This window comes from Canis aureus, chromosome 9, assembly GCF_053574225.1.
Source record: "Canis aureus isolate CA01 chromosome 9, VMU_Caureus_v.1.0, whole genome shotgun sequence".
Classification (NCBI taxonomy): Eukaryota; Metazoa; Chordata; class Mammalia; order Carnivora; family Canidae; genus Canis; species Canis aureus.
The window spans coordinates 34,414,039-34,440,027 of record NC_135619.1 but is presented as its reverse complement, the minus strand read 5'-3'; the positions used below and the strand labels follow the sequence as shown (position 1 = coordinate 34,440,027).

The following is a 25,989-nucleotide window of genomic DNA, read 5'->3' as shown; positions in this document are numbered from 1 at the left end:
AATTAACAAGGCAGGAAACCACAAATGTTGGAGAGGATGCGGAGAAAAGGGAACCCTCTTACACTGTTGGTGGGAATGTGAACTGTTGCAGCCACTCTGGAAAACTGTGTGGAGGTTCCTCAAAGAGTTAAAAATAGATCTGCCCTACGACCCAGCAATTGCACTGTTGGGGATTTACCCCAAAGATACAGATGCAATGAAATGCCGGGACACCTGCACCCCGATGTTTATAGCAGCAATGTCCACAATAGCCAAACTGTGGAAGGAGCCTCGGTGTCCATGGAAAGATGAATGGATAAAGAAGATGTGGTCTATGTATACAATGGAATATTACTCAGCCATTAGAAACGACAAATACCCACCATTTGCTTCAACATGGATGGAACTGGAGGGTATTATGCTGAGTGAAATAAGTCAATCAGAGAAGGACAAACATTATATGGTCTCATTCATTTGGGGAATATAAAAAATAGTGAAAGGGAATAAAGGGGAAAGGAGAGAAAATGAGTGGGATATATCAGAGAAGGAGACAGAACATGAGAGACTCCTAACTGGGAAACGAACAAGGGGTGGTAGAAAGGGAGGTGGGCGGGGGGCGGGGGTGACTGGGTGATGGGCACTGAGGGGGGCACTTGATGGGATAAGCACTGGGTGTTATGCTGTATGTTTGCAAGCTGAACTCCAATAAAAAAAATAAAAATAAAATAAATTTTTAAATGGGGAGGGGTTCCTGGGTGGTACAGTCAGTTGAGCATCAGACCTGTGGTTTTGGCTTGGGTCATGATCTCAGGGTTGTGAGATTGAGCCCAATGTTGGGTTCTATGCCCAGTGCAGAGTCAGCTTGAGATTCTCTCTCTCCTTTTCCCTCTGCCCCTCCGCCCTATGCTCATGGATGCCCTCTCTCTAAAATAAATAAATCTTGAAAAAAAAACCCTGGGGAAATAAATGAGAAAACTCAAACATTATTCCTGCCTTTTCTGTAATAAACTGTTTCATTAGCTAACCAAATAGTAGATGAAGGGATGCATCTCATTACACAGTCATACAAAGTAATACATGAAAGCAAAATGGTAGAAATAGAATATCATCTTTTTGCAAGTTTCAGTTAATAAATCTAAAAATTGAGTATCAATGGCTGCTAACATTAAAAAGGAAAAGAGAGTGAAAACAGATTTCTGAAAAAAAGAACACAAAGGATTTGAATTTAAGCCTGATGAAATCTTTGGATCCACCTGCCAATTTCCAGGAAACACAAAAGGCACAGGAACATGTTGAACTATATCATGAGCGTGCAATCAGCAAAATCCAGACTGTAGTGCAATCAGCAAAATCCAGACTGTAAGATACTCTATATATCAGACCAAGTTCTACAACAGATAAAATACAAGGAAAAGAAAGTGTGGAGGAGAACCTGTAGATTAAAGGAGATATAAAAAAAATAACAGGATGTTTTCTTTTCAATAGGCAAGACTAAACTGTAGCTAAGGAAATGCAAGAAAGTGATTGCTATGAGTTAGGATAGTGGTTATTTTGGAGGAAGAGGGGTGGCTGTGAATTGTCTGGGGCTTTTGGGAGGTGTCTGAGATGATTGGAAAGTTCTGTTTCTTGATACAGGTTATGGCTACAAGGGTATCCACCATGTGATTATTCACTAAGCTCTACATTTGTTTTGTTTAGTTTTCTGTTTCTTTTTTTTTTTTTTTTTTAAGATTTATTTATTTGAGAGAGAAAGAGAAACAGCACAAGTGGTGGGGGCAGAAGGAGAGGGAGAAGCAGACTCCCCACTGAGCAGGGAGCCCAACATGGAGCTGGATCCCAGAACCCTAGAATCAGGACCTGAGCTGAAGGCAGACGCCTAACCAATTGAGCCACCTGGGTGGCCCTAGGTTTCTGTTTCTATATGTCTCTACTTATTTTGTATTTAAAAGTATTAAAAAGTAATAGTGGCTTACAGAGATAAAATCAACCTGGAAATGGTAAGAAAAAAGTATGTGCAATAGACTCTTACTATAGTAGAGTTGATTATTATTGTGTATTTAAGCTAGTGCAGGCCCATTTATGTCTTCCAAAAATGTAACCATATAAAATAAGAACTACAACTGATATAGAATCATAAAACATATATAAAAACAAAACAACACAGAGAGCTCTTACAGTTCAGTGTTTTCTAAAACTTGTTTCTTTGGAAGATTAATTCCATGAGAGGTTAATTGGTACTATCCCAAAAATGAAAAAAAAAAGTTTAAAAGGTCAAATAAGTCAGGGAAATAGTGTTAAGCAGATATTTTTATTGCCTAATATCTTTGGGGGCTTTAATAAGTATGTGTAATTTCAAGCATTAAGAAAAGGCTATAGTTGCATTATTTCCCAAACTTATTTGACCATTGTGTTTTTTCTTTTCTAAAAACACAAATATAGCAACTTTATTAAGTAGAATTATGCTTATCTCTAACAGCAGCAAATAAAGGATGCTATTGTATTTATTGTTTTATAAAGTCCTCTGCTCAATGAGATCAGGAACTTAGTTCTATTTATAACTCTACCCCCAGTGCCTAAAATAGTGCCTGATACACAGTAGATGCTCAAGAACTACTTGATGAGTGGATGAATGATTTCTCAGTGTAGAAAGCATATAAGATTAAGGATCTTTTTGTAGAAAGTCAAAGTCAAATTCATTTGTAAATTTTGTAGAAAATCAAACAGTAATGGCCTAATTAATAAAGAGCATCTGCTGTTATCTTGGTGGTTTAACGTGTACCTTTCACATTATTCCATTTTCACCAATGGATCTGCAGGGACGATTACTTAAAAAAAGCTACAGGGCAGCCCTGGTGGCTCAGCGGTTTAGCGCCGCCTTCAGCCCAGGGTGGGATCCTGGAGACCTGAGATCGAGTCCGGTGTCAGGCTCCTGCATGGAGCCTGCTTCTCCCTCTGCCTGTGTCTCTGCCACTCTCTCTATCATGAATAAATAAATAAATAAATAAACAAATAAATAAGTTAAAAAAAAAAAAGAAAGCTACAATAGCCAAGTGCTAAGTTCTATTACTTTTATGAATAACATAAATTAACTGCATTTAGAAATTCACCTAAACTTTCATTTTATTGTCTAAACACTTGCCTTTGTACCTTACAGATCTGGGGAGGCAGTAAATATCATGGTTGATTAAGATTGCAGGCTTTGGAGTTAGGCAGTAACACCCCATTCTACTTACTTCCGTCTATTCTTTCAGGAGGAAATTTTAATACCATAACATACTATGACATCATGCTAGAAAAGGAACCAGAGATCATCAGTGGAATTAACATATGAACCAGAGACTCTGCCACAAGAGATTGTATTTCCACTATGTGCCACTCTTCCATTGATTTCAGTTTGGCATTTTGACAGAAAAAATGAGCTCATCAGCACAGCCTTGAACTAAAATTAGAGTAGTATTTTTCATTTCCAGGGCTACCTCTGTTGAGCCCTATTACCACGGGAAAATTACTTAACTTCATTGCATTTATTTCTTCATCTACAGCAATGACAAAATTCTGATCTTCAGGGAAGCAGATGATATAATTTTTTTTTTATCTCAACATATTAAGGAAGCAACAGGGTGTAGTAGAAAGGGTGGCAGGCTAAAAGAAAACCTGGATTCTAGTTCTGATATGTCACTAGATGACTAGTCTTGTATACATTACTTAATCTCCAGGGGTTAGAATCCTGATGCTAAATGATCGCTAGGATGTTTTCCAACTTTTAAAATAAGTCTGAGATTCTAATCATTACTGTAGCGATTACTATTGTGCATATCTAAAACTTTTCAATAAATTATTCCTTCTATTGCCTCATGCTGGAGTCTTTGAGGGGACCGACAACTACCATCCCTCTCTTACGCCCTAATTCTGAGTCAACTGAGACATTACACAGGGCTTAAGGCATTAGGGACTGGCAGGAGACAAAGCATCACCTTTACACATTTTAATTTTTATTATTTTATTTTATATTTTAAGATTTGTTTATATGAGAGAGAGAGAGAGAGCATAAGAGGGGGGGAGGGGCAGAGGGTGAGAATCTTCATGCAAACCCCCTGCTGAGCACAGAGCCTGGTGTGGGGTCTGATTCCACACACCTGAGATTATGAACTGGAGCTGAAACCAAGAGTCAGACGCCCAAAAGACTGAGCCACCCAGGCACCTCTATCCTTTATTTTTTTTTAAATAGGCTCTATACCCAATGTGGGACTTAAACTCATGACCCAAAATCAAGGGTTGTGTGCTCCACTGACTGAACTAATAAAGTATCACCTTTATTATTAATAAAGACTACTGTGGATAAATGGCAAATACCTGTGAGCCGGTGGACTTCTTAAAATTGAACCCCACTGAGAAAATAGTCTCACTTGTCCAAGTCCAGATACTGGGCTATCCCAGACCTCTCCACATGGAACCAGATATAAATAAAATATTTCAAATGGGGATCCCTGGGTGGCGCAGCAGTTTAGCGCCTGCCTTTGGCCCAGGGCGTGATCCTGGAGACCCGGGATCAAATCCCATGTCCGGCTCCCGGTGCATGGGGCCTGCTTCTCCCTCTGCCTGTGTCTCTGCCTCTCTCTCTCTGTGTGTGACTATCATAAATTAAAAAAAATAAAAATAAAATAAATGAAATAAAATAAAAATAAAATATTTCAAATGGAAGAACAAAGGAAAGCATGAGTTCCCCAGAGAAAGTTCTTTTGTAGATATCTTCTACTTGGCTGAAGAAGTTACCTTCTGGTAACTGAAGGTTAACTGATTGCTCTTAGGATAAATTGGTGAATTCTATCAAATGCTTCTCCTGCATCTATTGAAAGAATTATGTGGTTTTGTTCTTTATTTTATTAAGGAGCAAAATCACATTTTCAGGTATTAAACTGATCTTTCATTTCTGGGAGAAAGCTCTCTTGGTCATGGTATATAATCCTTTTTATATGTTGCTAGATTCCATTGGCTAGTTAGTGTTTTGTTAAGGATTTTAACATCTATGCTCATTAGATATATTGCTTTCTAATTTTCTTTTCTTGTGATGTCTTTACTTTTGGCATGCCTTATAAAATAAGTTGCAAAGTGTCCCCTCCTCTTCCATATTTTAGAAGAGTTTGTGCAGAATCAGTATTAATTTTTCTTTAAATATTTGGGCGGCCCGGGTGGCTCAGCAGTTTAGTGCCTGCCTTCAGCCCAGGGTGTGATCCTGGAGACCCAGGATCAAGTCCCATGTCTGGCTCCCTGAATGGAGCCTGCTTCTCCCTCTGCCTGTGTGTCTGCCTCTCTCTCTCTCTCTCTCAAATAAAGTCTTAAAACATTTTTTTTCTTTAAATATTTGATAGAATACGCCAGTGAAGCCAACTTGACCTGGACTAAGCTCTAAGCCCTCTTATAAAACCCTACTGATTTAGGTCAGGACTACCCAGGATAGTGCACTGTTTTTGTTTTTGTTTTTGTTTTCCTTTGGGGGAGTTTATTTCCCGGTCAGAAAAGGAGAAGCAGGGTCAGGCTCCGGAACATCCTAGGCCCAGGCCTAACAAGGGAGGCAAGGGGAGGGAGGCACAGGGGAGGGCTCGGACTGTGCGGCTTGGTCCTGCAGCTGTCCTGGCTGGGTCGGGGGATGGCCTGCCGGGGATGGTGGCACCGAGCCTGGGGGCAGAGGTGGCAGGCCAGGGGGCCCAGAGGACGGCACATATGGAGGCAATAAATACAGACCGGCCAGGCACACGACACCAGGCCGGCAGGCCCGGGTGGGACAAGTAAGGCTCGGCCGCTGGCTCTGTCCGGGGAGGGCTGTGTGCTGGGGCCCCGGGCTCCGGCACCGCCCCCTGGGACCCAGAAGGCAGAGGCGTGAGGACACCTGGCCTCCCACATGGGAATCCATTTTTATTAATTTAAGGTCAACTATTAGAGATTTTAATTAAAATGACAGAATCTTTTCACAGCAACTCCTAAAGTATTTTGGATTGAATAACTGGGAGAAGATGTGTATATGCTACAAAGTGGCTTCTTCTTCCTTTCCCTCCTCCAATTCTTGCAAGAGACAATCTCTTATCATCCACTCCAACAGGAAACACACTAGGAAGAAAATTCTGGGGACTGAAGTTCAGCCAAGCCAAGTTGACATATCACAAAGCTATCAGCTTCTAAAAGCATAACTTCATCAGAATGATCAAGAACTTGTTACAAATATAGATATTTTTTTTGGTACCACATTGAAACCTCCTGACTAGAATCTCTAGAACCTTCTTTTTTTTAAGTATGCAGAATATTTTGATGCAGCCAATGCATGGGCTAACATTTGAGAATCACTGATTAATAATAAGTATAAAAACACAAGTAATAACTAATTATACTTAATCCATACTATGTGCCATGCACCAGGCTGAGCACTTTATATTAATTATCTCATTTAATCCTCACAACTGCCCTACAGTATAGGTACTGTTATCATTCCCAATTTACATATGAGGGAACTGACATTTACATAGGTTAAATTATATGCTCAAGGTCACACAGTCAAACTTGAGCTCACAAACCAGGTGAACAACTTTTCAGTCACTAGCTCTAACCACCAAGCATCTACTGAGGAACATGTTAAATAACACCACAGGAATTCAATTAAAAAATCTAGCATGTGAGAAATTCTGTAAGACAAATTATTTGGCTTTTTTTTTTTCAACAACTAAATTTTAAAGAATAAAACAGAAAGGGAAAAGAGACTTATAGAATGGTACTGTCCCATAATGCTGTGTGCATTCTCCATGTGGCTATTTGCAACTGAGGAGCTGAATTTTTTATTTTATTCACTTTTGACTAATTTATGTTTAAATTTAGTCATGTGTGGCTAGGACTACCACATTGAACAGGGCAATTGTAGATGATCTACTAAATGCTAGATGGAGACTTATGTAGATCCTAAGTCAAACAAAATAAGTATAAAAAATATTTAATGAGGGACAGCTGGGTGGCTCAGTGGTTTGGCGTCTGCCTTCAGCCCAGGGTGTGATCCTGGAATCCCGGGATCGAGTCCCACATCGGGCTCCCTGCATGGAGCCTGCTTCTCCCTCTGCCTGTGTCTCTGCCTTTCTCTCTCTCTCTATGTCTATCATGAATAAATAAATAAAATATTTAAAAATAAATAAATAGATAGATAAATATTTAATGAGATAATTGGGGAAATGGACACTGACCTGATATTTGTTAATTTTTAAATATGATAATGACTTTATAGTCATGCTTAAAAAAATAATTTATGGGATATCTGGGTGGCGCAGTGGTTTGGCGCCTGCTTTTGGCCCGGGGCGTGATCCTGGAGACCCAGGATCGAGTCCCACATCAGGCTCCCTGCATGGAGCCTGCTTCTCCCTCTGCCCATGTCTCTGCCTCTCTCTCTCTCTGTGACTATCATAAATAAATAAAAATTTTAAAAAAAGATTAATCATAGGCATAAACATAAAAACTAAAGGCATAAATAAAATCTGAAAAAAATAATTTAAAAAAAAATTTACATTGGGGTTCCTGGCTGGTTCAGTAGGAAGAGCATGTGACTTTGATCTTAGAGTTGTGAGTTCAAGGTCCATACTGGGTGCAGAGATTGCTTATATGAATAAACAAATAAAAAGTTTTTAAAAAATTTACCTCTTAGAGATATGTACTTAAGTATTTAAGGATGGAAATGATATGATACTTGTAATTTATTTTTCATAATTCCTTTCAGGAGTAGGGGAGCACCAAGAGGATATAGATGAACATCATTGGCCAGGAGTAGAGATGGCTGAAGCTGAATCATTGGTAATGAGGGTACAACCCTTCTCCCAGTTTGAATACACTCGAAATTTTCAATAACTAAAAATTTTTTAAAGATATTTTTGTGGGGGCACCTGGGTAGCTCAGTGGTTGAGCATCTGCCTTCAGCTCAGGGAGTGGTCCCGGAGCCCCGGGATTGAGTCCCACATTAAGCGCCCCTCAGGGAGCCTGCTCATCCCTCTACCTATGTCTACCTCTCTGTGTCTCTCATGAATAAATAAAAAAAATCTTTTTTTAAAAAAAAAGATATTTTTGTGGTGCTTGTCCCATGTATTATTTCATCTAATCATAACTGTCTTGTGAGGTAACTGGAATATTCTATTTACAGATGAAGAATCTGAGGCTCAGAGAGATTAGGTAACATGCCAGAAGTTACACAGCTAGTTAGAGCCCTAGACTCAAATCCAAGCAATATACCCCCAAAGCCCATGTTATCCTATCACCCCATACTCTGTGTGATGAACTGTATGGTCATTGGGGATTGCTTAATGGACAGTAAAGCAAAAAGGATCAGAGAAACAGATTAAACATTTTTGCTTTCATTCAGAATGATAAATTTATAGCATGTGCTTCTCTAATTAGGAAGAGATTCATACCAAGCACCAGCTGCTAGTAGTTTATTAGTGAGTGTGGAGAGATGCAGACTACTGAACAGGATTGATTTGTAAGTTCCAGATGTGAAAGAGAGGATCTATTAGCTTTTTTTGGTATACCACTGAAGATGATAATATAAGCAGCTTAAGACATTAAATGCATTGACTGAAATTGCTCTTCTCAGGACTAAAGTTAATGTTACATTCCTTTTCCTTCAAAATATAGTTAACATGCACTAAAAAAAAATCACTCAAGGTAGTATCCAAAGGAGGAATAATTAATTCAATTTGTATCTTACTATATATATTGTCATATTAAATGATTTTTATTTTTGATCCCTAATGATTTTCTAAAAGGCTTTGTGCCTATTTGATATGATAGGATAGTACACTCACATTTCATACATAGAAGATTTCACCCCAGGCATACAACTCAGCCAATGCTTCTAACATTTTCACTCCTTGGCAGTTACAATGCAGTAAAGTATCTTTCTTAAACTAATAAATCAACCACTTAGTATCTAGTAGGAACTACAAACAAGAGACATTTCTATACCAATTATTGCTCTTTGAATCCAGATCTTTGGTCTAGGCTTCACTACTTATAAAGTAGTATTCTGTAGTCATAGTCATTCAGCAACTAAATGAATGATTACAGGTAACTTCATCTCCTCTAAAACGATTTTTTAAATGTTTAACTAGTTCTATAAGAATGTAATAAAGACAAGAGGAGTGCCACCTGGGTGGCTCAGTAGGTTAAACATCTGCCTTCTGCTTGGGTCATCATCCCAGGGTCCTGGAATTGAGCCCCACATTGGGGTCTCTGCTGGGCAGGGAGCCTGCTTCTCTCTCGCTCTCTGCCTGCTGTCCCCCTTGCTTGTGGTCTCTCTCCCTGTCAAATAAGTAAAATTAAAAAAAAAAAAAAAAAAACGTAATCAAGGAGACAAAAGACAATGGGCTAAGAATAATGGAGTCTGAACATTCTTTTTTTTTCTGAAAAAAAAAAAAGTTATTAAAGTCAATCTTGAAACAAACTAATCCTGTAGAATGTTATTCCCAGCCGTGACAGCAGTTGTCTTAAGGAACTTTGGCCTTCTTGCTCAGAACAAATGCCTGCTTCCCAAGCCATCTCTATCATCTAAAGCAACAGCCGTTTCCCTCTTTGCGTCTGAGTCTACACATTTCACTTGAGAGCTGACATACATGGAGTCAGGAATCAGGGAGTCAGACGGTAGGTAAATGGCAGGCACAGACTTATGAAACAGTGAGCTCCAATAATTGAAAAACCAAAGGTAATAAATGGGAGATAATACAACACAATTGTCACCCAAGCACCTTGGAGTTTGCCATGGAGACATCAGGATTATGAATATGTCACCGTAAGAATCTAAGAAGGTTTTGTAAATTAGGCATGTCTTTCCATGTGTCTTAAGTGAAGACTTATATTCTTTAAGCTCTTATTAAAAACCCAGGTATGGCTAAAAGGGTTTAAAGATTATGCCACCCTCTAAAAATTGTGAGTTATTAAAAAAACAAAATGAGGGGTACCTGGCTGGCTTAGTTGGTGGAGCACGCAGCTCTTAATCTCAGGGTTATGAGTTTGAGCCCCACATTGGATGTAGAGATTACTTTATAAAATCAGTTAAAAAAATAAAAATTAAATTTAAAAATAACTTTGGTTATGCAAAATTTAAACTTTCCTAAAGTAGTCGAGCTCTTTCAAAAAAAAAATTCACATATAATTTGGAGAAATGTACATCTTGAGGCAAGAATTCTCCATTTAGGGACTTTTAGATGGTGAAGGAAAAAAAAAATCCCTGTACACTCAGGGATAGTATCATAAATTGCTGTTACACTTTATACTGTTATGAAATAATATGCCTTATAAAAAAGATTGAACATGTAAAATAAGAAAATGCCTCCGATTGTTCCAGAAGTAAAAATATCAGTTTATGTCAAAAAGCCATTCCTGATTTACCACACCTGCCAAATTCCTTGTTCACTCTGTAATTTATTGCTTATTTATACAGGATAGCTCAGCAGATGTCACATCTGGTTATTCTACTGGTTTGGAATTTTCATTTATTTTTAGCTGGGATAGTATAAGAAAGTTTAATGCCCTGGATAAGCTTACACTGCAAAAATTTGTAGCCTGAACTTTGTTACACCTAGGACTTTCCTGAAACTTTAAGATTTGATCTAATAAGGAAAACAAAGTGAACACTATTCAGAAGAACTAGGACAGGAAGATTGGGGAAAAGAAACATCATTACTGGAACCCTCCAGATTAACTATTCACACTGAACTTGATACAGTTATTAACACTACATTACATAACCCAGTTCTGTGCAGTGAGGGAAAACCTCTCAATGAAAAAATGTCTGCCTGTTACACACAGTGGTTAGCACAGTTTCCCAATGATAGTTTTTTTGAATTTACATAATTTAACTGTTAGCCCCTTTTAATATTTGGCAGGCAAAGTGTTGTATGATCTGGATAGAATCATACTGCAGGGTTACCAGATTCCTGGACTACTAAGTGCTTTTTTTTTTTTTTTTTCAGTTTTATCATTATGAAACAAAATGAACAGCACAACTGTATTTGCAAGTAAGCTGCAATAACCATTTACTGCCAAAATGAAACATAACCAAAAAACCCCTCTAAACATGAGAACACACACACACACACACACACACACACACATATCCCACACATAGTCCATAAGGCAAGAGTTTGATAAATTATACTATTACTCAAATTCACACAACTCCAAAACAAAAATACCAGAGACAGAAATTATATGAGAATCCTTATAAGAGGAACCTTCATTTACTGCTGGGGAAAGTATAAATTGTATGATAGAACCATTTTGAAGAGCAATTTGGCAACATTCAGTTCAGAGGTGTGAAGCACTCGCAGACTAGCAATGTCCCTCTTAAATGCAGTGGAGAAATTCTCAGACATGTGCACAAGGAAATGTGTTCAATGCAGCATTATTTTCACTAGAGGAAACCAAAGGGAATAATCAATGTTTATTAATTTTAAAATAGAAAGATAAATTCATGAAAGGGAATAGTATTCAGTAGTTAAAATGAAAATTTATTTTATGCGCAGTTCGGGTGGCTCAGCAGTTTAGCGCTGCCTTTGGCCCAGGGTATGATCCTGGAGACCAGGTGGAGTCCCATGTTGGGCTCCCTGCATGGGGTCTGCTCCTCCCTCTGCCTGTGTCTCTGCCTCTCTCTCTGTGTCTCTCATGAATAAATAAATAAAATCTTTTTTAAAAAAGTATTCTTTAAAAAAAATTTCATTTATCTATTCATGAGAGACACAGAGAGAAAGGCAGAGACATAGGCAGAGGGAGAAGCAGGCTTCCTAAGGGGAGCTAGATGTGGGACTCAATCCTAGGACCCTAGGATCACAACCTGAGCCAAAGGCAGATGCAACCACTGAGCCACCCACGTGCCCCTAAAATGAAAAATTCAATCTACATGTATCAACATGGATAAATTTGGAAGTCATGCTGGAATAACCATAGTGAATTGTGGACTGATATGCACAGTATCATGCAATTTTTAGAAACTTTGCAAAAATTATAGACATTTTTAAAAGAAACATAAATCTGTAAAAAAAAAAAAGTGTAAAACCATAGAGGTATACTGATTAAAGTGCTTGTCAAAATCACAGGTGACTCCCTTGTTGAGGCAAAATTTAGTTTAGGTTCTTTTATAAATTATCAATGAAGATATAAGTTTCAGACTATCAAAAGACTAGAAATTATTCAAAGAATTTTTAATTGTCTTTTCTTTCTGCAACAATGTTCAGACACGACCACATTGATTTCATCATTCTATTTATGAAATTTCTTCATTCTCCAAATGTCCAAGTGGATCTGAACACACCCAATTGCCATAAGCTCAACTTTTATGGAAACAGACACAAGGGTTTTGACCCCAATTAATGTCTGCTCCAAAGTTAGTAGAAAGAGGTATTAGTGACTTTTTAAAAATAACCTGTTCTGGGGTAAAAATAAATTATAGCATAATATATCCTGTCATAATTCAGTGACCTCATTTGAGGCAAGTTTGATGGGCAGATTCCTCTTTGCTCTTTATTAGCAACATTAATAAGAAGGCTAGCACAGTTTATGAACAGCTTCTCATGGGAACTTTGCATGCCTTCCTATTGTAATAATGTGAAATTAATGTGTCTTAGAAAGATGCCTGCAGATTCTGGTAAGACTTACTTGAGAATAACTGTTAGCAACCCATTTGTTATTGCTGCCTTTTTTTTTTTTCTGAGAGACAAGAAAATATTTAAACCTTTGGTGCCTATGAGGGGGTTTTCAGGTATATAGGCTCCCAAAACATGCACGTCACCTTCAAGATGGTAGTTACCTCTGGGGAGAGATAAATAGGAATGGGATCAGTGGGAGCATAAAAGAAGCTTCAATTAGTCTGTAACATTTTATTTTTTCAAAGAAAAAAGGTGTGAGACACCTGGGTGGCTTAGTTGGTTAAGCGTCTGGCTCTTGGTTTTGGCTCAGGTCATGATCTTAGATTAGAGTTGCAAGGTGGGGCCTCCCTTTGGGCTCCTCTCTCAGCCTGGAGTCAACTTAAGATTCTCTCTCTCCCTCCCCTCTGCTCTTCCCACCATTTGCATGCTCCACTTCCCCCAAATAAGCAAATAACTCTTAAAAAAAAAAAAGAAAAAGAAAAAAGATGAGGCAAATATTGTAAAATGGTAACATTTTAAAACTGGATGGTGGGCATGTAGGTGCTCATCATATAATTCTCTCCTGTTTATTGTATATTTGAAATGTTATACTTTAAAAAAAGGGAATAAAGAAATAAAGTTCAAGGACAAACAACAAATTTGGGAAAATATATTTAAAATATATATGATAAAAGGATCTATTTTTGTAATATACAAAGACACATGTATAAGATAATACAAATGACTGAATAGGAAAACAAATTAGCAAAGGATTTGAAATGGGGAATTTATAAGACAATAGTTAAAAAATTTATAATATAGCCTACACATGTATGGGTTTCTCCATGTGTGTCTATGTGTATATACTCATGAAATAAATGCAAATCAAGAAAACAATACTGCTTTTCACTGTCATATTTGACAAAACAGTATTACCAATGATGAGGAGAAACATTCTTAGGTGTTTCTGAGAGGAGTATCAATTGGTGTAATCATTCTAGGGGGCAAAAGTTTAAATGCACGTTCTCTTTGAAAGAATAACTTTGTTTTTACAGTTTTTCCTCTGGATATAGTCACATAAATGCACAAAGCTATATGTATAAAGGTACCATTTATCAGAGTAAAAAACTGAGGAAAAAATAAATTTCCATCAATGAAAGACAGATTAAATTGATGATGATACTGGGACACCTGGGTGGCTTTAGTGGTTGACCTTCTGCCTTTGGCTCAGGGGGTAATCCTGGATCCTGGGATCAAGTCCCACATCAGGCTCCCCATGGGGAGCCTGCTGCTCCTTCTGCCTATGTCTCTGCCTCTCTCTCTGTCTCTTATGAATAAGTAAATAAAATCTTTTTTAAAAATTGAAAAATATTCTGTACCCAAAGTACAGAATATTACACATGGACTAATGAAGATGTCCACGATACAACATAAGTTTAAAAAGAGCAAGTGGTAAAACCACACATACAATACAATCCTATTTGCATTAAAGGCATACTTTTAACGTCTGAAAGAAATGTAACAGTAATTATCTCTAGGGGACAAAACTGGAGGTTGAGAATGGACAGGAAACGATTTATGGCTTCTTAAACTTTCATTGTATCAGTTATGGACTCTATGCTACAAATGGCAAAAAAAACTGAAACTCAAACTGCCTTGAGAAGTGAATGACTTTATAGCCTAAATTTAACTGAAAAATCTGTTGGGGAAGTTTCAGGTTTATCTTGAACCAGGGCTGCACAATGTCACCAGGATGCTTTTCCTGGCGTTGACTTCATCTTTTGCATATGGATAGTGCCCTCTGGGGGTGTATATCTGATAACACTGGTCATCTGGATGGCTCCTTTCAAGTTAGCACCTGGTGATCATTACCAAATGCAAGAATGAATGCTTCTCTTTTCCGGAAGCTTCTACTTAATAGGGTCATCAATTCATGTCTTTTTTTATTTTTTTTTTTAAGATTTATTTATTTATTTGAGAGAGAGTGAGAGCCAGAAAGATCACAGAGGGAGAGGCAGAGGGAGAAGCAGACTCAGCACTAAGCAGGGAGCCCATTGCGGGGCTCGATCCCAGGACCCTGAGATTGTGACCCAAGCCAAAGGCAGATACTTAACCGACTGAACCACCCAGGCACTCCTGGGATCAAGTCTAATTGGATTATATGCCCATCCTTAATTCAAGCATTGTCCTTTGTGGCAATTGGTTTAGGGGGTCAATTCCACCCAAACCAGATAATATAGAAGGGGGTCTGGATGATTTCCCCAAATAAAGAGGAATGCTGGGCAGCAAAAAAGCAAATATCCACTATTGCTGGATAATGTTTTACCAAGTGCATATAATGTATCTATTTATCATCCTCTAGGCCCTAGGCTTTGAGATTCATAGGAAGGGACTATGTCTGTGTCATTCATTATTCTGTTCTTTGAGTCTAAAATGGTTTCCTGGCCTATAGTAGGCTGTCAGAATATTTGTAAAATAAAAACAAAACAAAACAACCTGCCTCGCAACTTCACTCCTAATCATTGGCTACTAACTAGAAAAGCATTAGCCACAGAATGAGCATTATCAGGCATCTTTCACAGTCTCTCCTTCTAACGTGATCAGAAGAAAGACTGATACAGTAAGAGATACACAATTTTTAGGGAAAACACTGATGGATCTTTTAAGCATTTGCTGATATTGTTTGCTTGTTAATGGAAATTATACAGTACTTCACGTGGATTCATTATTCCTGAACTACTGGAATAATGGGTGAATTCAGCAAATTTAACTACTTTGTTCTTCAAACAGGAGTTTAGGGTCAGGCTAATTTATTTTAACACTTCTTCCAAAATACTAAAAAAATATAAAATTAATTAATTAAAAAAATAAAAAAGACTTCTTCCTCTTCTTCCCTTCCCTTGACCCTTCTCTGGGTACTCCACTCACTGAGAACTGCTTCTGCTTGTGCAATTGTCCACATTATTAAGATTGTTAGACAAAATACAGGATGCTCAGTTACATGTACTTTCAGATAAACAATGAATTATTTTTCAGTATAAGTATGTCCCAGATATTGCATGGGACCAGATATCGCATGGGGATATACTTAGACTAAAAAATCATTCATTATCAGAAATTCACACTTAACTAAGCATTCCCTATTTTTATTTGCTATAGTTTCTTGTTTTTATTTGCTAAATCTGGCAACTCTACACATAATACCAGGTGCCTGTGATGACTTTGAGTTTGCCAAAGGGTAAACTGCTGGGCTTCCTAGACTATAAAATACCTTGCTATTGGATTTTCACTTCTTAATATGCCTCTTTTACATTTAAAGAGCAATTACAAAGTAAACTCCTATGTAACTACCACCCAGGTTAAGACATACAGCAGAACAATGCCAGGACCTTAAAAGCCACCTGTATTCTTCTCAACTGATGGCATCCTCCTCCCTCCCCTCAAGGGTAACCATTATCTCGACTTTTCTTTTTTTTTTTTTTATCTCGACTTTTCTAATCACTCTCTGGCCTTTCTTTAGGTTTGCCACCTATGTATGCATTTACGAAAATATATTTTGACTGTTTTTGAACTTTATATAAGAACTTACATCAATAAAAAAAAAGAAAGAATGAATGAATGGATGAATGTGTATCAATCATTTTTGCAAATTCTTTCACCCATTATTGTGTGTGTGTGAGATTTATCCAGGTTGCTGTGCTTCCTTAATTCTCATTGCTATATGTTTCAAAATGTAATTATGCCCATGAGTTATCCATCCATTGTACTGTTTTCTTGCTGGTGGTGTAGTTTAAACTTAAAATGACAATTTTAGAATCCTTTAAATCTATTATAATAAGCTAAAATATCTATTGTAAAATAGTTTCATACTGTTGAGGGAAATTTCTCATTCTTAATACTCCCTCTGGAATTTTCTGTTGTTGTGTTCAGTTTTAATGCTTTTAACACAGCTGACTTACAGTCCTATAAGGAAGCTGTCTGTCTAAATTTTTGGACACATGCATAATACAGGCCTGTATGATGGTTTCTGGGCTTTCAGCTGCCACTACATAATGAGTCTGCCTACTGCTATTTGATTCCTTTAAAGAAGGACTCAAGCAATTAGATTTCTAAAATGAAAAGTAATTACACAGATTCCAATGAAGCTAACAATTAAAGTAGGTGAGCTAATGTTTCTATTAAGGAGGAAAAAAGATTTATCCTCAAAAAAGAGGATTTGAGATCATATAGATGATGACATCATTTATAGTTAAATTGAGTATATAACTTTCTGCTTGAAAATTTAGCATATAAAGAAAAAAATGACTTATTACAAATATTATTAGCCATTAGCTGTGAAGTGCCTTGGAGGTGGCAATGTATAGAAAGTCTAAGAATAAGGGTGCCTGGGTCATGATCCTGGGGTCTTAGGATCAAGCTCCACATGGGGCTCCCTGCTCAGCTGAGAGCCTGCTTCTCCTTCTCCCTCTGCCTGTTGTTCCCCTTGCTTGTGCTCTCTCTGTGTCTGTCAAATAAATGAGTAAAAACTTTAAAAAAAGAAAGAAAGAAAGTGTAAGAATAAAATTACAACCTTCTTCTCTGCTCCCCCTGCCCCAAGCCCCTCAAAGCACAGCTCTAAGAGCCACAGATCAGGAAGATGGGACCTCTTTGCCCCGGGTGTATCTACAGAAGCATCTGCTGGGCTAATCTGATCATTTATTTACAAGAGCCTGATCTCAATTGGTACCTGTCCCAACATGAGGGAGAATGGGTCTCAGAGTCTTGTGCCCCTGGCCAGATGCTGTAGTCTGTTCCTGCTGACCCATGTTAGGGTCACTAGGAGCACTCCTGTGCTCCATCTCTCACCAATTTCCATGAAGGGAAGTGCCTGTGGTCTGGAATGGAACCCTCACTATCTCAGAGGAATTATCATATCATTGTACAAGTGGCCATGGCTGGACTGGTGTGATGACGCTTTACTGATTCTCCTGAAATTAAGAACCTTGGAATTCATCACCTCTCTATCCTCATGTGGTCTGAGTACTCTTTTTGCCTTCCTTCTGCCCCTCTGTGTCTTTTCCCTCTTAAGGTCCAACCCAAGGCTCTGGACTCTGTGTTCTCCCATGGAATCCACTGGGTAACTTTCTCTGAATCCCTAGAGCCCTCATTTTTGGTATCACTCATTTTAACACTTACTCACACACAGTCAGGGTCCCCTCAAGTACCACTGGGAAACTGAGATCTAGAAATTAAGGATTTCTTGTTATGAGAAGCTTGTATCTGGGGAAAATAAAAGTGTTATTTTTTTTAAAGGAATAAAATGACATGCAAGTAATCTACTCAAATCTTTGAACTTACTGATATGTTTTTTATTATTGTACTATATTCTGACTACAAATTGCTATAATTCCCTTTGGAATTATGCCTTCTATAATGGCTACCTAACATTAATATGGCTTAAAATGTACACTGAAATTTTTGAATGCTGCCTCGACATACATCATTCAAATAGATTTTTTCAGTATTTTACATTTTTAGGATGGGGAGAAAAGAGAATTACAGTACTGAAAATTTTAATGAACATTAAGGAAAAGTATATGGATGATAAATTAAATAAATAAATTATTTTAGCATGCAAATGCATGTTGAAGAATAAAAGAAGAAAATGGGGACGCCTTGGTGGCTCAGTAGTTAAGCATCTGCCTTCCAGGCTCAGGGCATGATCCCTGGGTCCTGGGATCGCAACCGCATCAGTGCCCTGCAGGGAGCCTGCTTCTTCCTCTGCCTGTGTCTCTGCCTCTCTCTCTGTGTCTCTCATGGATAAATAAATAAAATCTTTAAAAAAGAAGAAGACGTGGAAGAAGAAAGAGGAGGAGGGGGAGGAGGAGGAAATGAAAATGGATGGACACTAAACAATGTTTTATTCCTATAAATGTAGAGCTTATTAAGATTCTGTTACAGGAAAGATTCCAAGTCATGGTGTAGACTGTGACACATGATTCATACAGCACTCTCAACGCTTCCCACTGAAATTCCAAAGATGGATCGTTTTAAAAGCACGAAACCCTATCAGTAGAAAACAGAGTATCATTAGTGTACCAGAAATTTTGAGAACTATTTGGAAAATAGAAAGTAAATGGAGAAGAAATCAATAGAGTAGAAAAAAATCAATAGAGAAGAAATTGCATCTTGGGACACCAAAGCCCGTGCATGTTCTTTCTAAAAAGTCTCAGATAAGATCCAGATTCAGTATCAGCAAATTTAAAGAGAGAATTGGCTGTACAACTACCACTGTAGTTTACTCAGGTTGGTTTCTGGTGAGATTATTGGGGCCTGAGAGAAAAAAAATCAAAGCCAGACTTGTAGTAACTTAAGAATTTGTGCCAAAAGAGCATTAAACAAGATATATTATAATATTAAAGGCAAGATTCACAATGAAAATATAAAAATCTATGCACCAAATAACATAGCATCAATAGTCATAAGACAAAAAACTATAGAAGATACAAGGAAAAATAGAAACATGCTAGAAAATACAGACTTCAATTCACTTCCCTTAATCTATTAGAGTAAGTGGATAAAAAGTATGAATATAGAAGAAAATAGAGTAATGTCTTCAAATGTCAAAAGGGAGATTTAAGAAAAAAAAAAAAAAAAACCTTAGCCTTATTGCTAATTAAGCATGAGGACAAAAGAAAGACATCTGGGAATAAAACATTTACCATTCATACTTCCTATCTGAAAAAAAGTACAAGAGGATCCTTCAGCACAGAAATGAGAATCCCAGGCATCAGATTATAAAATAATGATGGCAATTAAGTAGAGCCAGAAAAAATGAAGGAAAGATTCAAGCAGCAAAATTTTCAAGGATTTATTTATTTGAGAGAGAGAGGATAAGCCAGAGTGAGGGGGCAGAGGCAGAGAGAGAGGGAGAAGCATACTCCTCACTGAGCAGGCAGCCCAACGTTGACTGGGTTCCAGGACCCTGAGATTATAATCTGAGCCGAAGGCAAACATTTATTGGACTGAGCCACACAGGTGCCCTTAAGCAGCAAATTTTTAATGTCATAGGATTTGGTTTCTTTCTAAATTAGTCCAATCACAATATTTGCTTTATAGTAAATAATACTTATATAATCATAATATCATACATCCTGTTTATTGGCCTCACTTTGGGTAGCAAGCAATGCCCAAAGTACAGGAGACTTCTATTACAGAGTAGCATGTCAATGTCATATACCTTGGCAATTTAAAAATTATGTGGCAGGATATGAACCTCAGCCAATAAATTCAAGTACGTAAGAAATATCACTTTATCTTCTACATTTCAATTTAATTTCTGCCTCTGGGGAATATCCCGTTTATCCTTCTACCTCCCCTCCAAGACCTGCTTGAGGGGAAATGTAAACACAAACATTCTTGGGATTTCTCTGCTCTCCCTGGGTCCCAAAGTAACAGCTACCAAAGTATCAAAGAGAAAGGGGATCCTCTAGTCATCAGTAATCTGTGCTCAGGTAACTGAGATCCTCAAGAAATGGTTGTTTCCAATGCAGCAGATCTCTGCTTCTTTGGGGCCCCACACATGATATGGGAGTCCTAGCTGAAGTTGGGAACCTTGTGCCAGTGTCCTGCCTTCATCAAAATATTCTAACACCCACACCTTACAGGGTTATACGATGGCACAGTGTTTGAGTATCACATAGCTTCTCATCACCACCTTCATGAAATCTCCAGGAGAAGCCTCTCCCCATCTCTTGCTTCTGTGCCATCACACTCCCTTTCTCAAGTCCTATGCAACTCAATGAGTTTAGGCTAAAGGAAAACAAAAGCCAGGAAAAATTTGACAAGTTAATTTTGCTTTCCTCCTTGTCCTAAAACCTCCCCTGAAGTGATAAAATGTAGAGCCCATGACATGCTTGAATGGAGAAATGGAAAAGAGAAAACATAAATTAATATTATATAGTATTACTCAGGTATATTAATATAACTGAGAAAAATTGGGAGATAGATAGAAGTAGAAAGATGAGTAATGTTCTCATTTTTCACTGTGGGTACTCGATCCACATTAAATTTGATAAATTCAGGATTAAACATTTTAAGTATGTTATTAAAGTAAAGAAGAACATAAGGTAACTACTAGGAAATGTTTAAAAATATAAAAATGTAAGTGATAAAATCCAGAGGCAAAGGGTAATTGGTTCATGTTAAATTAATCTTTCATAGTGGAATATCAATAGTTCCTATGTAAATTTTATAAGATTGAAATATGATAAACTAAAAGCAGAAGCTATTATTAACAAGAATGATTCCTAGAAAATGACTTAGGAGCTGGGAAGGAGAGGATGGAGTTGGGGAGAGGAGGGAGACTTTTTTCATTTTAAACTTTTCTATTCTATTTTTTTATTATGCTCATGCAATTCTTTTCAAACAAAAAGTAGATTAATTAAAAATAAAGACATGAAGCTATTTTAAACACATAGTCTCATTAATATTTATGAAATATTTAATAAAGAACTCACACATTAAAATATGCCTATGGGCACTAGGCCCTTATTATAAAAATTCAATAGCAAATTCCTTCCCATGTTATAAACACTTGCTAAAAAAAAAAAAAAAAATCCATACTGTAAAACAAATCTCCTTAGTTTTATACAGATGCACAAGTAATTTGCCCAAAAAAAAAAAAAAAAAAAACACAAAACACTTGGGAAACAACTAAAAGGAAACACTAACAAAAAATTAACAAGAGTAGGGATCCCTGGGTGGCGCAGCGGTTTGGCGCCTGCCTTTGGCCCAGGGCGCGATCCTGGAGACCCGGGATCGAATCCCACATCAGGCTCCCGGTGCATGGAGCCTGCTTCTCCCTCTGCCTGTGTCTCTGCCTCTCTCTCTCTCTGTGACTATCATAAATAAATAAAAAAAAATTAAAAAAAAAAATTAAAAAAAAAAAAAATTAACAAGAGTAACAAAGCAGTGTTAATGAGTATGCAGTCTCTCAAAAGAAATCCAAACATTTCATTATCAGTCACAAGAAAATCATCCAGTAAAACCATTTCTAATAATCTATTCCAGCCCTATTAAATTAAATCACAATTCCTATATACACTATCAATTAAGTTACATTATGTATTTAATCGTGAAATCTCAACTTAATGTAACATATACATCAGATCTGAGTACAAGAATATATTGTGGTCACTAAGAACATAGACTTAGCACATGCATCAGAGCATCAATTCTTTCAAGAACTGGGAGGGAACCTTTATTCCTAGCTCTCTTTTTTTTTTTTAAGATTTTATTTATTTATTCATGAGAGACAGAGAGAGAGAGAGAGAGAGAGAGAGAGAGGCAGAGACACAGGCAGAGGGAGAAGCAGGCTCCATGCAGGGAACCCGACATGGGACTGGATCCCAGGTCTCCAGGATCACGCCCTGGGCCGAAGGTGGTGCTAAACCGCTGAGCCACCTGGGCTGCCCACATTTTTTTTTAAACACTTACCCACTGGTTCCTAGTTATTGTCCAAATAAATTTATTATCAGTTTCCTCTTAAATCCCACACTTCCATCTGACATATGAATTGCAAACATTTTGCTATTCCATTGTTTTTCCTTTTAGCTTTGTCTTCTTTTGTGCAAATGTTTCTCATTGTACATGGATGGCATTTGAACTTTTCTATTTTGTCACAGATAATTTCCTTTAATGTTTGTGTAATTTCTAAATTATTAGAGCCCTTGTTACTCAGTAACACCCAATCTGGGATTCTCTCCTAAAAAGATAATCAGAAACTGTGGCACCGGGTGGCTTAGTTAGTTAAGTGTGTCTGATTCTTGATTTCCACTGGGGTCATGATCTCAGGATCAGGATCTAGCCTGGTGGAGAGCTCTGTGCTCAGCAAGAAATCTGCTTGAAATTCTGTCCCTCTGCCCCTTCCTTCCCCTTAAAATAAATAAATAAAATCTAAAAAAGGAGGTGGCAATGGTGAGGAGTGACAGGTGGTGGTGTAAATTTATACATTTTGCCTTAACTGGTATTTTTTATTTTACTTCTTTCAGTTTTTAAAAATAGTGGGTTTTTTTTTTAAGATTTATTTATTTATTTATTTGAGAGAGAGAGAGAGAGAGCATGAGCAGGGGGAGAGGCAAAGAGAGAGAGGGAGAAGCAGGCTCCCCGCTGAGCAGGGAGCCCTATGTGGGCTCCATCAGAAGACCCTGAGATCATGATCTGAGCAGACATTCAACCAACTAAGCCTCCCAGGTACCCCTTAAAAATAGTTTTAAAAAATTGTTACTCTTTCTCCTATTGTAAAGACCAGGGAAATAAAGAAAAAAGTGTTGGATTGAAAAGAAAAGCTTGAACAAAACCTGATTTTAAAAGGTGTTAATTAAAGGATTACATAAAATAGGGAAATTAAAAATAGCTTAACTAGTTAACAAGAAGAGAATTATTAATTTGTAATATATAGCATATATAAAATATAATTAATTCTTCAGCAAACATTTTCTTTTAAAGAAAGAAGTGGGTGTTTTAGATGTGTTTTTTTAATAACTGAAGATTTTAACATTTAATTAGATCTTCAGGGACATATTGAGTATTTGCAGGAATTTTTTTTTTAATTTTTATTTATTTATGATAGTCACAGAGAGAGAGAGAGGCGCAGAGACATAGGCAGAGGGAGAAGCAGGCTCCATACACCAGGAACCTGATGTGGGATTCGATCCCGGGTCTCCAGGATCGCGCCCTGGGCCAAAGGCAGGCGCCAAACCGCTGCGCCACCCAGGGATCCCTGCAGGAATTTTTAAGCTACTGTTTATCACACAAAAACTATTATTACATAGTAGAAATTAAAATACAAGAAAGCTCCACATAACCTTGCCACATCACACAGTTCCTTCCAAGATTTGTCAGTATGTGTGTGTAACTTTTAAATAACTGCAATCTGTCAACTCCATATTTATACATTTTCACAGATAATTTTGCAGGTGTATGCTTAAATTTTACAGAAAACTTGAAAAGTGTTTTCAGTCACTTCCAAATGAGTTGACAGCAGGATAAAAATGAATTCTTTGTCACTTTATATAGAACATCTACATAATAAAAATGTCAATCAACATACCGCATTTTTGCTGTTTTCCAAGACTGGTTCTGAGGGAAGAACCCACAGCTTCTAATGACTGGTGAAAGAAGGCAGCGATAAATGGAGAAGAAAAGTCTGAATGAGTTTGACTTTTCTTAAATCTCAAAATGGTCATTGAAGGGGGAAAATGCTTCTCCAAAGCAATGGTTTACAGTGCTGTGAATTAGGGAAAATCTTATCCATTCTTTATGGCAAATGACACTGTTTGGGAAATATCTTCTATGCTTGTTTTCTAGAAAGACTCTATCAGCTTATAGTTGTGACCAACTAACTCTAAATTTTGCCATTTTTACTAACTTTTTAAAAAGATTTTATTTATTTATTCATCAGAGACACACACAGAGAGAGAGAAAGAGGCAGAGACACATGTTCCATGTACGGCTCCGGACGTGGGACTCGATCCCAGATCTCCAGGATCACGCCTCAGGCTGAAGGCAGCACTAAGCCGCTGAGCCACCCGGGCTGCCCTATTTTTACTAACTTTTGATATTGATAGCAATATCTCTTTGTTCTTCATTTCTCAATATTTTAATCAGATATGCATATAGTTTCTATTGGTAGATCCAAGGATATTGTTGTTGTTGTTGTTGTTATTATTATTGGATATTGTTTTTATTGTTAACATTGTTAATATGTTAAAGTACCAATTATTGAAAATCTATTATTTGTCAGGTACTTTATCTTAAAATTCCATAAGGAAGGTATTGTCCAACCAAAGGGAGGCTTTGGAAGAAGTAAGTCTCTTGACCAAAGCCATATGTAACCTTTAACCTATGAATTAAAAAAGTGGTAGGAATTGAATTCACACCCATGTCTCTATGGGGCCAAAGCCCACACTCTTTTCACTACTACCTTATTCTCATTGTGGTAGCCTGCTAATCCAAGGCTTGGTTTACAGGGAGTCTGGAGCCACTAAACATTCAAAGTTTATTAGGCATAGAAAGTAAGAGCCTCTTTAAAACATGTAAAAACATGGGCACCTGAATGGCTTAGTCGGTTGAGTCCAACTCTTGATTTCAGCTCAGGTCATGATCTCAGGGTCCTGGGATTGAGCCCCATATGGGGCTCTGTGCTCAGTGGAGAGTCTGCTTGAGGATTCTCTCCCCCTCTCCCCCTTCCCCAGCTGGTGCTTACTCATGTGTGTGTTCTCTCTCTTTCTCTCTCTCTCTCATGCGCGCGTGCGCACACACACGCAAATAAATAAATAAATCTTTAAAAAATAAATAAAAATAAAGCATGGAAAAGCAGAACACATTTCTGAAAAGGAGAATCCTTTATCTGCAATTCCCTCATCTTTTAATTCCAGTGGAAAATTTAGAGCCCCTTTTACCTTTTAGCTTTAACTGTTGAGGCAAATTAATGAGTTAAATTCCAGTCACCACCCAGCCCCCACTTCCTGCCTTGCCAGAAACAAGGCTGGTCCAGAGAACAAATGAGGATTTGATCCTCATGCTAACTTTCCCCTTTGTGGTCAGCTAACAGTAATTATCATTTTAAAGTGCTCACTGTATCCCAGTTGCTATGCCAAGCTCTTTAGATAGGAGATTTCATTAAATTCTTACCACCTTATGAAATAGATGTTTTGATATTACCTATTTCAATGAAGTTTGAGAACAGAAATTGAGTAGCTCCAGGACTTGAACCCAGGTTGATTAGACTCTAAACCTGCTTTCCACTCTTTATATTACAAATTTTTCTGGAATCAATGAATAATTCATCTTGCTCCTTTGGGAATCCAATTTCAACATTTCAAGACTCCATTTCAAGATGTCCTTAGGTAACATCCATCAGATGAAGACCACTAGGAACACATTTATAGTTAAAGTTTGGTTTATTTACCTTCTGCTTCAAGAGAAAAGCATAAGGCTTCTCCCGGGCCCTGGGATGTCTGGGCAACAGAGACTTGGGAGGGGCTTACCTCAGGGTTTGAGCCTGTTCCTGAAGGATTCTGAAGAGGTACGGGGAGATGTGTGGATCAGCTCCGAACTGGTGATGTCATGAAGCAGGGGCGGTTTAGCAACGGAAGTTTCTCTGTAATTTTTGTTCAGGAGGCAATAAGAACAAAGCAGAACAACGGATATCACTGGTTTAAAAAAAGGGGAAAAAAAAGGCAATAATCTCCAAAGGACAGGGGCTGTGTAGCCAGGGGAGAGACATTGTTTACATGGCCTTGGCCTTCTATTGGAAACATTTTGAAGTTCTGTTAGGAATATTCTACTCCAATTACCTGTTTCCTTGGAAACTACAATTTAAAAA

At 37.7% G+C, this 25,989-nt stretch overlaps 1 protein-coding gene across 1 annotated transcript in view; it reads right to left on the bottom strand.

Moving 5' to 3' along the window:
- Positions 1-25,672, bottom strand: part of FBXO34 (F-box protein 34) — a 140,127-nt gene extending 114,455 nt beyond the window's left edge. The window contains exon 1 of the mRNA XM_077909383.1: positions 25,652-25,672. The gene's annotated coding sequence lies outside the window, so the exon portion shown is untranslated. The remainder of the gene's footprint in view (positions 1-25,651) is intronic.
- Positions 25,673-25,989: the final 317 nt, after the last annotated feature.